General features: G+C 39.6%; 1 pseudogene across 1 annotated transcript; it reads left to right on the top strand.

Moving 5' to 3' along the window:
* Positions 1-3206: 3206 nt before the first annotated feature.
* On the top strand, positions 3207-6559 carry LOC147895885 (putative pentatricopeptide repeat-containing protein At3g11460, mitochondrial pseudogene; annotated as a pseudogene). The gene is made up of 2 exons (XR_015541881.1): positions 3207-3377; positions 3454-6559. The product of XR_015541881.1 is annotated as a putative pentatricopeptide repeat-containing protein At3g11460, mitochondrial pseudogene (transcript).
* Positions 6560-14703: the final 8144 nt, after the last annotated feature.

Below are 14703 nucleotides of genomic sequence, written 5' to 3' on the forward strand. Positions count from 1 at the left end.
GTCTCTAGCTTTTAATCTCCTCTTTAGGGCCTCCTTTTGGGATTAACTTTATCATTCCTGTGTTGATTCTTGGATCCAAGAATCTTTTTCTTTTGATTCTTGCCAAAGATTCATTAAACAAGGGCCCACCGTGTCCCAAGAAACTTGGTAAATTTCCATTGGGAGCCCATCCTCTCACCAGGTGTCTTATCTTTTGCCATAGCATCAACTTCTCCTTTTAATTCTTCAAGTATGAGGTCTCTGTCTAGGTATTGGCAACCAAAGGGGGATACTTGTTTGATTCTAATTTATCGGCAACATTCTCTAGCTCTCAGCTTTTCGGTCAAGAGTGTCTTAGCCTCTATCCAAGAATATTTTGGAAGTGGGACAAGACTAAATCCATGATATCATTCTCCTCCCTTCACCCTTTTCTAGGGAGATTAGAACTGGTTTTGTGGTCAGATAAGGGGAGTGACATAGGAGCGTTGGCCTTATGGCAAAGCATCATTCAAGATTCTCCTAGATAGGTAAGCTCTATCTAGCTGAGCTTTTCTATGGATCTATCCTATTTGACTGTTTGGCTAGGTGAAAGAAGTGTCTTCTAAGGCGTCAATCAAAAAGGCTTGGTCCCTTAGGTTATTCCAAGCTGTCATCTTGCTCCCTCTTAGTACATTACCTAACCTATTCCATCTATCTCTTCTGCTTTTGACCATGTTGAAGTCCCCCAAGAGGATAGTGGTGTCTTGGAAAATTTTGCCATCCCACAGGAGTACTCTCTCTCTAACAGAATTAGGGGCATAGTCTGGGCATAGATTGAGAATATTTGACAAGCTAGGTTGGTTGGGGTGATTGAAATCAACCCCTATTCCATTTCAACCAAAGGTGGTTAGGACCCTTCCTACAGCTTGAGGCAAGTGCTTGGCAACACCCAAAACTGCCCCTCCTCTACCCTCTTTGTGATCATTATAGAACCACAATCTTTTGTAATCAATCTGGCTCAGTTGCCATCTTAACTTAGGTCCCCTGATTTTGTCTTTCTAGAGAGCTAAGAAGCCAGGGTTGAGCTCTCTAGCATGGATCCATCTTTTGAGGATAACTGGTTTGAGGTCATTTGACATTCCTTGTAATTGAAACTTAGCAAAGAGAACTTTTCTTGTTTCTGCATCATTGGGTATTACTTTTGTTTCTTTTCTTCTTGAAATTAACTTGTGGCAAGAGAGAAAAGCCTCTTGACAACCTTCTCTTTTCTCTCTCTCTAGAGCTTGGGTCTTTGGACTTCTCACTCGAGGGACCCGACCGCATACTTTGTTTTTCTACCTGTATAGTTTTTCTCCCTTTCACCAAGGTGAAAGGAGGGTCATCCTTCTCCAAGGCTTTGTGTTCATCTCATTCTAATCGAGCTTCAAAATCCTGAGTGTTCTCTACAAACTCTTGTTCCTCTGAACTTTGTGTTAACTTTTCTTCAAGGGACACACTCATGTCTACTTAGTTTTCTTTTTTGACTTCTCTCCACTGGACATTCTCCTTTTCGTGAGTCTTGGTTTTGGGTTCTACTGATGGAGCTTCTTCTTCTACAGCTCGCACATTCTGGAGGGGTACTTGGCACCTCTGTATTTTCTTTTATATGGTTGTTCTGGCCAGACAGTATTTGATGAAGTGTCTGCCCATGCCACATAGAAAGTAGGATTTGGGAATGTTCTTGTAAAAGACTTTTGAATCATTTTCACTCCATCTCACCATCTAAGACTTGAATGGTGTTAGGTGGGTCTATCGCTAGATCTATCAAGAAACAAGCTTGAGGGTTACCTCTCGGTCTTATGAATCTCTCCATTTCTAGAGATAAAAATTGTCCTAGCGGGGTGCAGAGGGCCTCTACTTGTAGGAAGACGGAAAGAGGTAGGTCAAGGAACTCTACCCAAATTGGGGCTTTTGAGGGCGGTTGGCAAAAGGAAGGATCCCACATCTGATTAGACAGGGGTTGGCTTCTAATCATCCATGAACCCTTCTGAACTACCTCTGAAGCCATTTTAGGATTTTCAAATAGGTAAACAATATATCCATTCCTAATGAAGTGAACGCTAGTAACATTCAGACCTTTACGATACCAAAAATTTCTAACAATACCCCTCTCTCCATACTCTCCACTCTCTTCCATGGATCACTTCTCCCCATGCCTTCCATCAAGTGCTATCTTGGCACATGTAATACACCATTTAGCACTACCTTTCAGGCAGCACTATACAAACACTTTTGTAACACTTTTGTACTACCTTCGAGGCAACAATATACTAACATTAACTAGAATGCTTGGCCAGTTGCTTTAAAGTAGCTAATAATAGGCCAGTTGATCTAAAGGGTTAGAATGTGCCACATGGCTTCGTAGAATTTTAAGTGTTGGGCAAGTACAAAAGTGTCTCACACCATTTTTTGCCAAGTGCCCCCAACTATTTTGGTTTATATATATATATATATATATCTCACACATACACAGACCTCTTTCACATGCGCACAATATACTAACATTGTTGTAAAAAAATTATCCCCCACCATTTTTTGCCAAAAGTGCCCCCAACTATTTTGGTTTAATCTCTCTCTCTCTCTCTCTCTCTCTCTCTCTCTCTCCCTCTCCCTCTCTCGTGTGCGTGCGCACGCGCCCGCACACACACAACTGTTTCTCATGTGCACACACACATAAAGTTTGCAAATCTTTTTGGCCTGCCCTTTGGGTAGCCTTAGCAATGGTTCGAGTTTTGCAAAGCTAAAATTCCTGATTATTTCTATTTGTTGGGGTGAGAATTTCCTATTGGTTACTAGCAACTTTGGCAGATTGGTATTTATGACTTTGGTACAAAGGTGATTGGTCCAAGTATGCTCCTTGTAAGAGGCTTTAATGCATGCATTTAGTGACTTCGTCCTCTCTCTCTCTCTCTCTTTTTCTCTCTCCCCTCTCCCCTTTCTCGTCTCCTTTTCATTCTCCTTTCTCTCTCTCTCTCTCTCTCTCTATATATATATATATATATATATGAAATTCATCTTGTTGACTTTTGGACCATTGCATTTACTACTCTTTGTACACTCTTTCCTTTTCATGTCTCCAAATTTATGTCTCTCTTGAGCATTTCACTCACCCAAGGGGGCCTAATGAATGGTATATATATATATCATTCACCTTGTTGCATTTGCAAGCGGTTGCATCATCCATTCATTTACATGAGTAGGGCCTTCTGAGAAAGGCCCTACTCGTGTACTCACCCGCAGTTCAGATCATTTCAAATGTTGTCTTGACTGCCTTCACACATCCTGTACCATACAAGCTACACCTACACACTTTTGCAAAACGCTAATGGAAGGAGTACTTCACCGATCCCTGCCAGTGCTTTGACAATCGAAACAATAAAGTACGTGTATGACGAGCTTAACTCAATCCTTTCTTCGCTGTAGGTTGAATTCTGATGCCTCTGCTGTCACTCGTAGTAGCAGACACACCCAAGAGCCCAGATTTCAAGCAGAAATTCAACAGGGAGTCGCTATGGATAGACGGCTGGTACAATCCAATTTGGGTTAACGGCACGCTCCAGAAAATGGAGACTGCGGACAAGGCTATGCACAGCCCCACACACCTGCCAGAGCTTAGCTTAGAGGAGGCACTCGCTTCTTTGGAACGCATGCCCCATCCGCCTTCGGTTGAAAACTTGACACGCATCTTGCGCAATTGCAGAAAACACAAAAATCCAGCGTATGCCCTGCGCTTGCATGCCTACCTGCGCAAAAGTGGGCTGGAAGCTCATAAGTCACTCGGGAACTACGTCGTCCCACTGTTGGTGGAAGTTGGAAGCATGTGTGATGCCCAGCAGGTTTTTGATAGGTTGGTTGATCGGAATGAGTTTTCCTGGACTTCTCTCATCACAGGTTATATTGAATGTGGGGATTCACAGCATGCCTTCGTACTGCACCAAAGAATGCAGGAGGACTTTGTACATCCTAGCGGGTATACGTTTGTGGCCTTACTAAGGGCTTGTGCCAGGCTGAAAGATAAAGAAAGAGGCCGAGAAATACATGCTGAGATTTCGAGAAGGGGGTTGTTGGGAAGAAATCTTTTTGTTGGTAGCACCTTGGTTGATATGTATGCCAAGTGTGGCTTGCTTGCAAAAGCACAGGAAGTGTTTGACAAACTTCCAGTTCGAGATGCGGTCTCTTGGAATGTACTTATTGCAGGGTATGCTGAACATGACCTTGGTCAGGAGGCACTGAAATGTTTTGAACAGATGCAATTGGAGGGCATCTCGGCAAGTGCGGTCACATTTATATGTAGTTTGAAAGCTTGCGGTGGCATAGGAGCCATAGACAAGGGCCAAGAAATACATGCTGAGATTGCACGAATGGGGTTGTTGGAAAGAGATCCTTTTGTTGGTAACGCCTTGGTTGATATGTATGCCAAGTGTGGCTGGCTTGCAAAAGCACAGGAAGTGTTTGACAGACTTGCAGTTCGAGATGCAGTCTCGTGGACTGCACTTATCGGAGGGTATGCTGAATATGACCTTGGTCAGGATGCATTGAAATGTTTCGAACAGATGCAATTGGAGGGTGTCTCTCCTGATGCAGTCACATTTATTTGCAGCTTGAAAGCTTGTGGTAGCATAGGAGCCATAGACAAGGGCCGAGAAATACATGTTGAGATTACAAGAAAGGGGTTGTTGGAAAGAGATCCTTTGGTTGGTAACACCTTGGTTGATATGTATGCCAATTGTGGCTTGCTTGCGAATGCACGGGAGGTGTTCGACAAACTTCCAATTCGAAATGCAGTCTCCTGGAATGCACTTATCGCAGGTTATGTTGAATATGACCTTGGTCAGGACGCTCTGAACTGTTTCGAACAGATGCAATTGGAGGGCTTCTCTCCTGATGTGGTCACATTTGTTTGCAGCTTGAAAGCTTGTGGCAGCATAGGAGCCATAGACAAGGGCCAAGAAATACATGCTGAGATCACAGAAAACGGGTTGTTGAAAATAAATCCTTTGGTTGGTAGCACCTTGGTAGACATGTATGCCAAGTGTGGCTTGCTTGCAAAAGCACAGGAAGTGTTTGACAAACTTCCAGTTCGAGATGCAGTCTTGTGGACTGCACTTATCGCAGGCTATGCCCAGCTAGGAGAGAGTGAAAAGGTTTTTCTTATGCTTGACAGAATGAGAGCAGAAGGCATAAAACCAGATGCCGTCACATTCCTTAGCATTCTTACTGTATGCAGTCACACAGGTCTAGTCGAGAAGGGTCAGACATACTTCGAGTCCATGAGCAAAGACTATGGCATCACTCCAGCTATTGAGCACCACACTTGCATGGTTGATCTCCTTGGGCGTGCAGGCCAATTAGACAAGGCTGTAGTGATGATAAATAAGATGCCATTCAATCCTAGTCTGACGTTGTGGCATACTGTGTTGGGTGCTTGTCAGAAGTGGGGAAATGTGGAGCTTGGAAGGTGGGCCTTTGAACATGCAGTGGAATTGGATAAAAAGGATACTGCAGCTTATGTCTTGATGTCTAATATCTATGCAGATGCTCACATGCAGGAGGAAGCTAAGCAGGTTGAGTTAATGAGATTAAAAGAACAAGCACGGGAGAAGCCAGAACAGAGTCGGACAGACGTTGGCGGAATTGTGCATTCATTTTTGGTAGGGGATACAAGACATTCCCAAAGCACTTATATATATGCAAAGCTAGAAGATCTTTCTTTCAAAAAAAGGGAAGAAGGATATGTACATGATTTGCATTGGCTGTCCCAGGACATATCTGATAATCTAAAGGAATTTGAGTTTTGTGGCACAGTGAGAAGTTGGCTATCGCTTGTGCCCTGATTAATACACCCAAGGGGGTACCAATACATGTTGTAAAAAATCAGAGACTGTCATTTGGCTACAGCACTTATATCCAAAGTAGAGCACCGAACTATTCTTGTCAGAGATGCTAACCGCTTTCATGTTTTCAAGAATGGGAAGTGTTCCTGCGGGGACTGTTGGTGATCCTAGTGTAACTATGGTAGCTCATAAAATCACGAGCAAGATTTTCCATTCTTGTGAGGCAATCTTAAGAGAAGGGTAGAACAGTCAACACATAAACTAAGATAGGCACCAGAATGTGCTTGATCACTGTGATCCTCCCAAGCAATGAAAGGGGCTTGGCTTTCCACTTCATATTCTTTGCAGGCCCCAATATAAATGATGTTGGAAGGTGATTCTTAATCCAAGCGGGCGGCCGAGATATCTGTAGACTTTACCTGGAGAGAGAATTTGAATTGGTAATGACGAAGCCACGCCGGAGGTGGCCCCCAATCAATATACAACACTATACTCTTGGAAGAGTTAATTCAGTAATCTGATACCCCAGCAAATGCAGACATAATCTCCATAAAGAAGTCCATATTTTGGTGCTCAAGATGTAAGATACTAGTATTATCACTTGCAAAGAATTGGCATCTGAAACGAGACTTATCCAGCAATGAAGGGGCCTGAAGCAAACCATTGTTGACATGCGAGTCCAGTTGACACAAAAGTGGCTCAGTAACAATTGCAAACAACAAGGGTGCCAAGGGGCATCATTGGCGCACCGATCTCTGCAGTGGAAAGCTATCATACAGATAACTTTTATTTGAAATGGTTGCTGAGGCACTGGACAACAAGACTTTGACCATATTGCAAAAGCCAAGCTTAAGAATCACTTCAATTATGAATCCACAGCTAATCCTGTCATAAGCCTCCTCCAAGTCAAGACTAAGTAGAACAAATCTCTGATTTTGAGTGAGGGTAAATTCAATCGATAGAAGCATATTCACAATGGCTTCATAGATACTGCGGCCATGAAGAAATCCATAGTCGCTAGTGAAGGAACTTAGCCGAAATGAACTTATCCCACAAGCCAATGCTTTTGTATCTTGTAGGCACCTTTGAGCATGGTTAGGGGACCCTAGCCACTGGGTGTAATGCGATCCAGAGACAGAGGCATGAGTTTTATAACACCCTGATTAATGGATGGAGGCAACCCGCCCACTCGATAACAATGGTTCAAAAGAGAATTGAGATCCTTACCACATAGGCTCCAGTAACATTTATAAAGTCAAGAGGGACACCATCCGGGCCTTGGGCCTTCTTGGCTACCATAGATTGGATTACTCAGTGGTTTTCTTCCTCAGAGAATGGGCACTGTAGGTGGATCTGTTCCTGCTGGGATACAACAGCTATAGTGGGCTCTAAAAACTTTGAAACCCTAAGATCATAGCTTGCTGGGACTTGAGTGTTAGAGGCCACAATAGAGGGCCATTGTCTTTGCATGACGCATACCATAGCTCCATCACCAGTGGCCTCCCGACCTCGTTCATACTATATTTTGCTTGAGCTTCCTTTCCTTGACACATGTCATGTGCACGGATTGGTATCTGATGTGTACTGGGTACACAAGACTAGCTTAGGTAGCCTGGGGAGGCTTAAAACGAGCTGCACACCCGAATCGTCTGCAGGGTGATTGTGCCATGTGTAATTATGAAGATGCTTGAGATAATGATAAGAACACCAGTAAACCAGTCCAGCCAAGGTCGAGAAACTATCTCAAGCGGCAGTTTTTCCCAATGTGATTTGTGACATATCATGAGATTTGTCAAGATAAAATCGTGATCATATTCAAGTCACCTGCAAATGGGACTTTATTGCCAGCAAAGGAGGCTGGAAGAGGAACCAAAAGCCTATCACGCTCCATAGAACTTGGGTTTCATTACCTTCAAAAAATTGAGGATGAAATGCATTGCGAATAAGTAGCGCCTGTGAACAGAGAGTTGGAAATTAAAAGAGAGCTGCATAATCACAACATTCAATAGTATAAATTGCACAAAATTCTAATAGATATCTAACGAGTCTAGTCCTGTGCTTCTTAAGAAAGTTAGATTCTTCATGAGCTTGAGGATGTATAGATACATTTCTCTTTCGCAAAGCTGAATCAGATTGAGCGATGAAATTCTTTTGAATGACAAAGCCCATCTTTGCCTTTAGCCTCTTAACACTAGTACCAACTTGTGACATGTCTTAGTCGAGAATCATTTGGGGTCAATGCTCTCTTCATTTTCACTGCTTTCCATGATCTCGAACAGTATGAGCGTCCTCATCGCCCACATCCAAATTTGGGACAAATTTGGGCAAATTGTTAGCACTTAGACCTGGTATTGCGCCTTGTAGGCCAAATTGACTTTATTGGTCAGCTCTTTGGTTGACTTTGGGTCTATACAGGCGACCTCGTGTACTTTCTTTAGTATCCATTTGCAAGTACTCTCGTTTCCTCAACTTCTTGTTGGGGATTTTTGGCCTGCCCTCTTGGTAGCCTTATAGCAACGCTTCAAATTGGGCAAAGCAGAAATTAGGCATTTTAAAAAAATTTGGAAGTGCATTTTTCCTATTGGACAATATGTTGACTCTTCTTCATTGGACTTGAATGCAGACTTTAAAGTGGTTGACTCTCTCTCTCTCTCTCTCTCTCTCTCTCTCTCTCTCTCTCTCTTTCACACACTCAACTTGCAAGAATTTGATCCCTTATCTTGCATTGGCATTTGCTCTTGTGCTTTTGGGATGTTGATATCAGTTTTGTTAATAAGAAAAACTTTATAAGGCTCATGAAAGTTGATAAAAATAAAAGCTTGGTATATTTGCCAGACTTTGAAACTATATATTAAAAAAAAGGTAAGTTTAGCCTTCAACATTATAGAGTTATAATCAAAATCCAAAAAATTTTGCCAAAGTTTTTATATACTATATATTCTTTTGCCAAACTTTTGCCATTATACTAGATATAATTTTAAGTCTCAAGGGTATATAGGTATAATACATACGTATATGCATGCACACACATGTAGGCGCATGCACGTGCACGTGCACAAAAATTCCTAGAGGTAGGCTATACCTATCGTAGAGTTTACAAATTGGAATTTGTGAATTGAAAATTACAATGTCAAAATCTAAACATATAGATCTAGCATCTTGATTGATTGAGCATAAAAACTAGAATGAGCAAACTTGAGAAAGGAAAGATGCTTAGCTAAGAATTAGATTCGATCTCTAGATTGTATAGAATCTTGAAATGAAAATCAAGGTCCGGCCAATGTTCAGAACTTGATATCTAGTAATATCAAAGTTTAGATTCTGGAATGAGTGCTTGTAGGTTCCAAAATATGGGGATCCAAAACAAGGAAACTTGAAATCTAAGTTTCCATAAACTAATTCATACCAGCCAAAAAATAAGAAAACTTGAAACCCAAAGTCACTCTATAGGCAAAATATTTCATTTTCACTGCAAATCAAATCTTTACAAATAAAAGTAAAAGGAATCTTTTATGTGTGTGCGTGCGTGCGTGCGTGTGTGTGTGTGTGTGTGTGTGTGTGTGTGTTTTATGTATATCTCTAGTGCCAAATTGAAACATAAAAAATGATAAAAAATATGCATTGTCTTGTAATTTGTTGTATTTTGTAGTGAAATCAAACCATATCCAATAGCATTCGCTTGTAGTTCGAAACCAACAAAGCCATGCTATCTATTTTTAAAATAGAAAACCTTTAATAGCATTAAGATCTATGTCAAGAACTGCTTACACATGAATAACAAGTTGGGTATATCATGACAAGATCGAATCTCTTTTGTGTAATTCAAATATATAAAAAAACCTGAAACAAAATGACATCAATAAAGATTCAAGAGATTTAAATATTGTTAATAACTTAATTTATAAAACAATTAGAAGGACTCCTTGCCCTAGCCTTTTGAAGAACATCCTCATATAAAAGAGCACATTTGGCTCATAGCTTCAACTAAAGTTGCTAAATGAATTAGAAGGGCTCATTGCCTTGCCCACGCTAACCACATGCTTTAATCACTCTAATGAAGACAAACAAATTTTCAAGACACTTTACTTGTTGAGCATTCAAAAGCTCATGATTCTTCCACTAAAGTTGCTAAATGAATTAGAAGGCCTCTTTGCCTTGCCCACACAACTACATGCTCTGATTACTATAGCGTAGACGGATAATTTTGCTTGACTATTTTTGAGACATTTTCCTTGTTGAGCATTCAAAATCCTATGATTCTTTGGTGTCAAAGCAATCTCTTAACTCTTGCTAGTTCTATATGAAGACAAGGTTTAATGAAAATGCTAAACATGTCATTCCAAGACATATATTTCTATGAACTTGCCTGACATTTTGCATAAACATGTAATTTTTTAAAGATAGTTTTCCAATCACAATTGATTATAAAACTATATAATGAAATATTCTCAAGTTGAAGTAATGGAATGTGAAGAGATCTTGAATTGTCTTAGGTTCTTCTTTGCCATTTATAAGTAGGTTTGCCTTGCAAATGCAAATCTATATTTGTTTTTCCCTTTTCAGGATAAAAGTTTCCCTAAAATTTTCATTGCCATTTGGGAAATTGAAATAGGGATTTTGTTTAATATATAATATGCCTTAGTTCCCTTTAAATTGAGAAAATGTTTGTGTCTATTCTAAATGGCTTTATTTAAATGACTTCCCACCACTCTCCACCTTCCACATTCCAATTTCAAGTTTCCTGCCTTTGCGCAACATTTCTCATTCCCAACTTGGAAGCCTCTTCCCTCTACCCTCTTATCCTTTTTGCTAAGTACCTTAAGGACCACAGTAAGCTCTAGGCTCCAACAACTAATGTCGCTTTAGCTTGCTGGTAGCTGCTCTGGCAGTTCCAATTCCATATTGCAACTTGAAACTTCCAAGTCTCATCCTTTTATATCTAGCAAGTTTGAAGTTTCAAGAATACAGCTAGACTGTGCTTGCTTCCACGCCAATTTATTCTTGAAGGTATGTATAATATATTTTGCAATGAGTTGGATCACTATTCAAGCATTTGTCTCTTTCGTAAGATTGTAAGTTAGCTTGAAGCATCTTGGACGTTGGATGGATGTCACCCACCTAGACTCGCAAGTTTACCAAAGGACATCTATGATCTGAGATCTATGTTTTGCTTGCTAGTTGCAAGTACCTCGTGGATCTTCTTCTCCACTTAACCAAGTCCTTTTTGCAATGTCTCTAGGATCACAGTCCCATTTGCATCTTTAAAATGAGCTCTAGTGGACTCATTTACACCATCCCCTCCTCATTCCTCCTTTCTCAACCTCCCTGTGCTCCTTACTCAGATTTCACTCTTTGAATGGAAGCCACATGCCTTGTTATGACCATGTAGTCACTTCACTATAATGCATTTATGTGAGACAAGGGCTTCTCAAATGAGGAGCGTCCCAATGTTGGAAGAAGTGGTAAACCTAGGCAACTAGTAGAATGTAGCCAACCATTCTTTGTGGCCTCATAAGCTACACAGTCCCCATCAACATCCCCCTGCTTCAACTTACTCTCGCTTTTGCTTGAGAAAGATCGAGATCCCATATCTATTTTGCTCATTAGTTCCAAGGCAAGAGACATTCTTTGCCGTTGCATATTCCCCATCAACATCCTCATAAGCTAGGCTAATTAAAGCAAGAGTTTAGAGCTCATTGTTTCTTGCCATTATTTTTCCCTAATCTTTTGCATTTAGGTAGATTTCATGGGTTCTATGTATGCTTTTGTAATTTGCATCACACATGCTTTGTGTGCATTCACTATTCTGTAAGTTCAAAATGCATATCTACGTATAGTCTTCTAAGTTGTGAACATAAAGTTGTAAGAATAGCCCATTTCTATGTATAATCTTCTAAGGTTGTCAACGCTGAATGTCAATACCATCCTAGATTTTCAAATTAGTAAGCTACATTTCTTATGGGAGGGGTTGAACAATATATATGATATGCATTTCTACTAAGCTACAATTATTATGGGAGGGGGTGGACAATATATATGATATGCATTTCTAGTATAATCCTATGCTCTTCTTGTATAGAGAGAGAGAGAGAGAGAGAGAGAGAGAGAGAGAGAGAGAGAGAGAGAGAGAGAGAGAGAGAGAGAGAGCATTTTAATGCTATCAAGATGAGACTCAAAACTGGAAGGATGTGGTAGAGTCATTGTTTGACATTTGAGATAGCTTTCATTGCCTGCAGCTACTCTTAGCATGTGGGCATTACTTACAGGACTCAAGAGGAATTAAGCTTAAGAGTTTAGCTTGTTACTTTGACAAGAAATCCAAGCCTCTTAGTAAGTTTAACATATTGCAATTTTTATTTATTTTTACATGCTAAAATCCCTTCTTCAGCTAAACTTTAAATATGGCATTGAAGTCAATAAATGATAAAACAAATGCTAGACTAGTGAGACATATAAAATATGGCTTAAAGTTATTGATTTCAAAAGTTTTATTGATAGTACTCCATTCTTTCAACATGGTTTGCAATTCCATTAGTAGAATGCTTGTGAAAATCAATTTATGACATCAAAATGTGTTTTTCAATTTAGTCTCGAGAGCACTCCAATCTTTTGATATAATGCTTGTTACATAGCTTCATTGTGTTGTATTTGCTAAGCCCTCATCTTTAGGATATAGCTCTATTTTAGTGTTTTCCTTTATTATGGAGCATGAATGTGAAAATTGGAAAGTGTTTTGAGACTTCTTTCAAGGTCTAGACCCTTCTCTCAAACGTTGTGTTTGTGACCTAGCTTCATGTTCCATGTCTCTCTTGAGGTTCCTCTTGTCTTAATCCTCTCTATATTATTCTTTTCCGATATACAATATGATGCTCATGTCAGAGGGAGAGAGAGAGAGAGAGAGAGAGAGAGAGAGAGAGATGGATGTTTTTATTGAAGCTATACTTATATAGTAATATAAAATCTTGGCAAAATTTTTTGTTAATTTTTTTAGTTTCACAATATTTAGACTATAATATGATTTTAAATATTTTCTTCATATTTTTGAACCAAAAGATGTAAATCCTCGTGAAACTTTAAATTTTTTTACATAAAAGTTTCAAATCTTGGTGAATGTTTCAAACATTTATTTTTATTATGACATACAAACTTTCGATACCAATATAAACATTTCGCTTCTTAATAAAACTAACGTGAAAAAATCATCCGTGGAGAGAGAGAGCATATTATTTAAGATTTAAAACCTTTATTTTTGGCTAGATTGAGGATGACATGCCTTTTAGTACTCTATGTACTTGAAGTGAGACTAAAGTTTTTTTCCTAGCTTTTCATATTCTTAGCTTGAGATTGTACTCTTGTTCTTATGATGCTAGCAACTCTCCATATGAGAGAGCATTAGCACATTAGAAGTCAAGTTGTAAAAGAAAAGCTATACTTAACTTATTAGGAGTATTGACTAGACTTTGAGAAAACATCTTGCAATGATTTGAAGGATATTCATTACTCTTGGATAACTTTATGCTTTGTATACTTTATAGCATCCTAAATGTTGGCTAGTTAATGTGTTTTTGGATTGTAGCATATAAATGATAAAACGTGATAGCTAGTAGTATATTTTTTTAATGTTTGTAAAAAAATTTAAATGCTCGATAAAATTTTGCCACAATTTGAAAGAAAAATTCTAACAAAATATGAAATTCACCAACGATTTGAAACTAAGATATGAAATTTATTGCCAATACTTTATAATGCGATATTGCTATACCTTTAATTAAAACATCTATGGCCGATTTCAACTTCATTAGAGAAAATTTGTACATACATTGGGTCAGATTTATGCAACACTTTTGCAAGAAAGCCCTTAGTAGGGGGGTGAATTCCTTGGACAAACATCTGCATTTTTGTAGTTTATTTTTTTAAGTACATTATTTGGGGACATCCTTTTACATTTTTGGTCAATGTTTGAGTAGTCCTTTGTGGCATTTACAGTTGTAGAGGATTTCTATTTGTTACATGTACATATTTGCAATCCACTTAGTGAGCTCATTGCATTGTAGCCTTGAGGCTTTGACATTTGTAGGGCACTTTCTTTTTGGGGAATTTGCATTTGCATTGGCAAACCACGAGTCATTTGGAATGCTTGCCACTAGGACAAACTTGATGGTACCAACTATACTTGATACACCACTTGTTGGTATCCAAAATTTATGGGGTATTGTTTCTAAATTCAAGACTAGGCCTGTATCTCCAACAATGCATCTGTTGCCCCCAGTAGCAATCTACTATGCACTTTTGGTTCATCTACCCTTACTCTCACAAGGCTTGTTGTAGTGCCTTCCACACCCAAACGGATTTGTGAGGATCAGAGAGATGCACGGGCACAAGTAGTGACTGCTATGAATAGCAAAAGGGAAGTTATCCCACACATTTGGCCTTGCAAGGCACTAGTGTCTATGACATTTGGTGGGCTCTCTGACTCATTCCAACGATTTGCTACTTTGATATTGAGGCTAGTGGCCATGGTAACCCCAACTATTCTTTCGATCATCTTGTTTCCCTACTCCTGTTGTAGGAGGAGTAAAGTCATCAAAATAGAAACAAGACTACTTCTATTGATGCATATTAGGCCTTTGCCACCAATCACAAGGGCAAAGGCAAAGGGAGGGAAAATTACAGCAAGCGCAAGCCTCATTTGGTACCTCAACATCTTCTTCTCTTGCTGAGAGGAGAAGAAGAAGCATCATATTATTGCAAAAGCTCGGCCATGACCTCTCTAAATGTCAAACGTGCATTGATTTGGAGAAGAAAAAATAGTAAAAAGGTCTTATAGTAGTTACACATGCTCGTGTTGCTACCCACAATCACCCTCATGAGG

Source organism: Dipteris shenzhenensis, chromosome 12 (genome assembly GCF_047967505.1).
Source record: "Dipteris shenzhenensis isolate YYH24624 ecotype China chromosome 12, Dip_SZ_1.0, whole genome shotgun sequence".
NCBI classification, from domain to species: Eukaryota; Viridiplantae; Streptophyta; class Polypodiopsida; order Gleicheniales; family Dipteridaceae; genus Dipteris; species Dipteris shenzhenensis.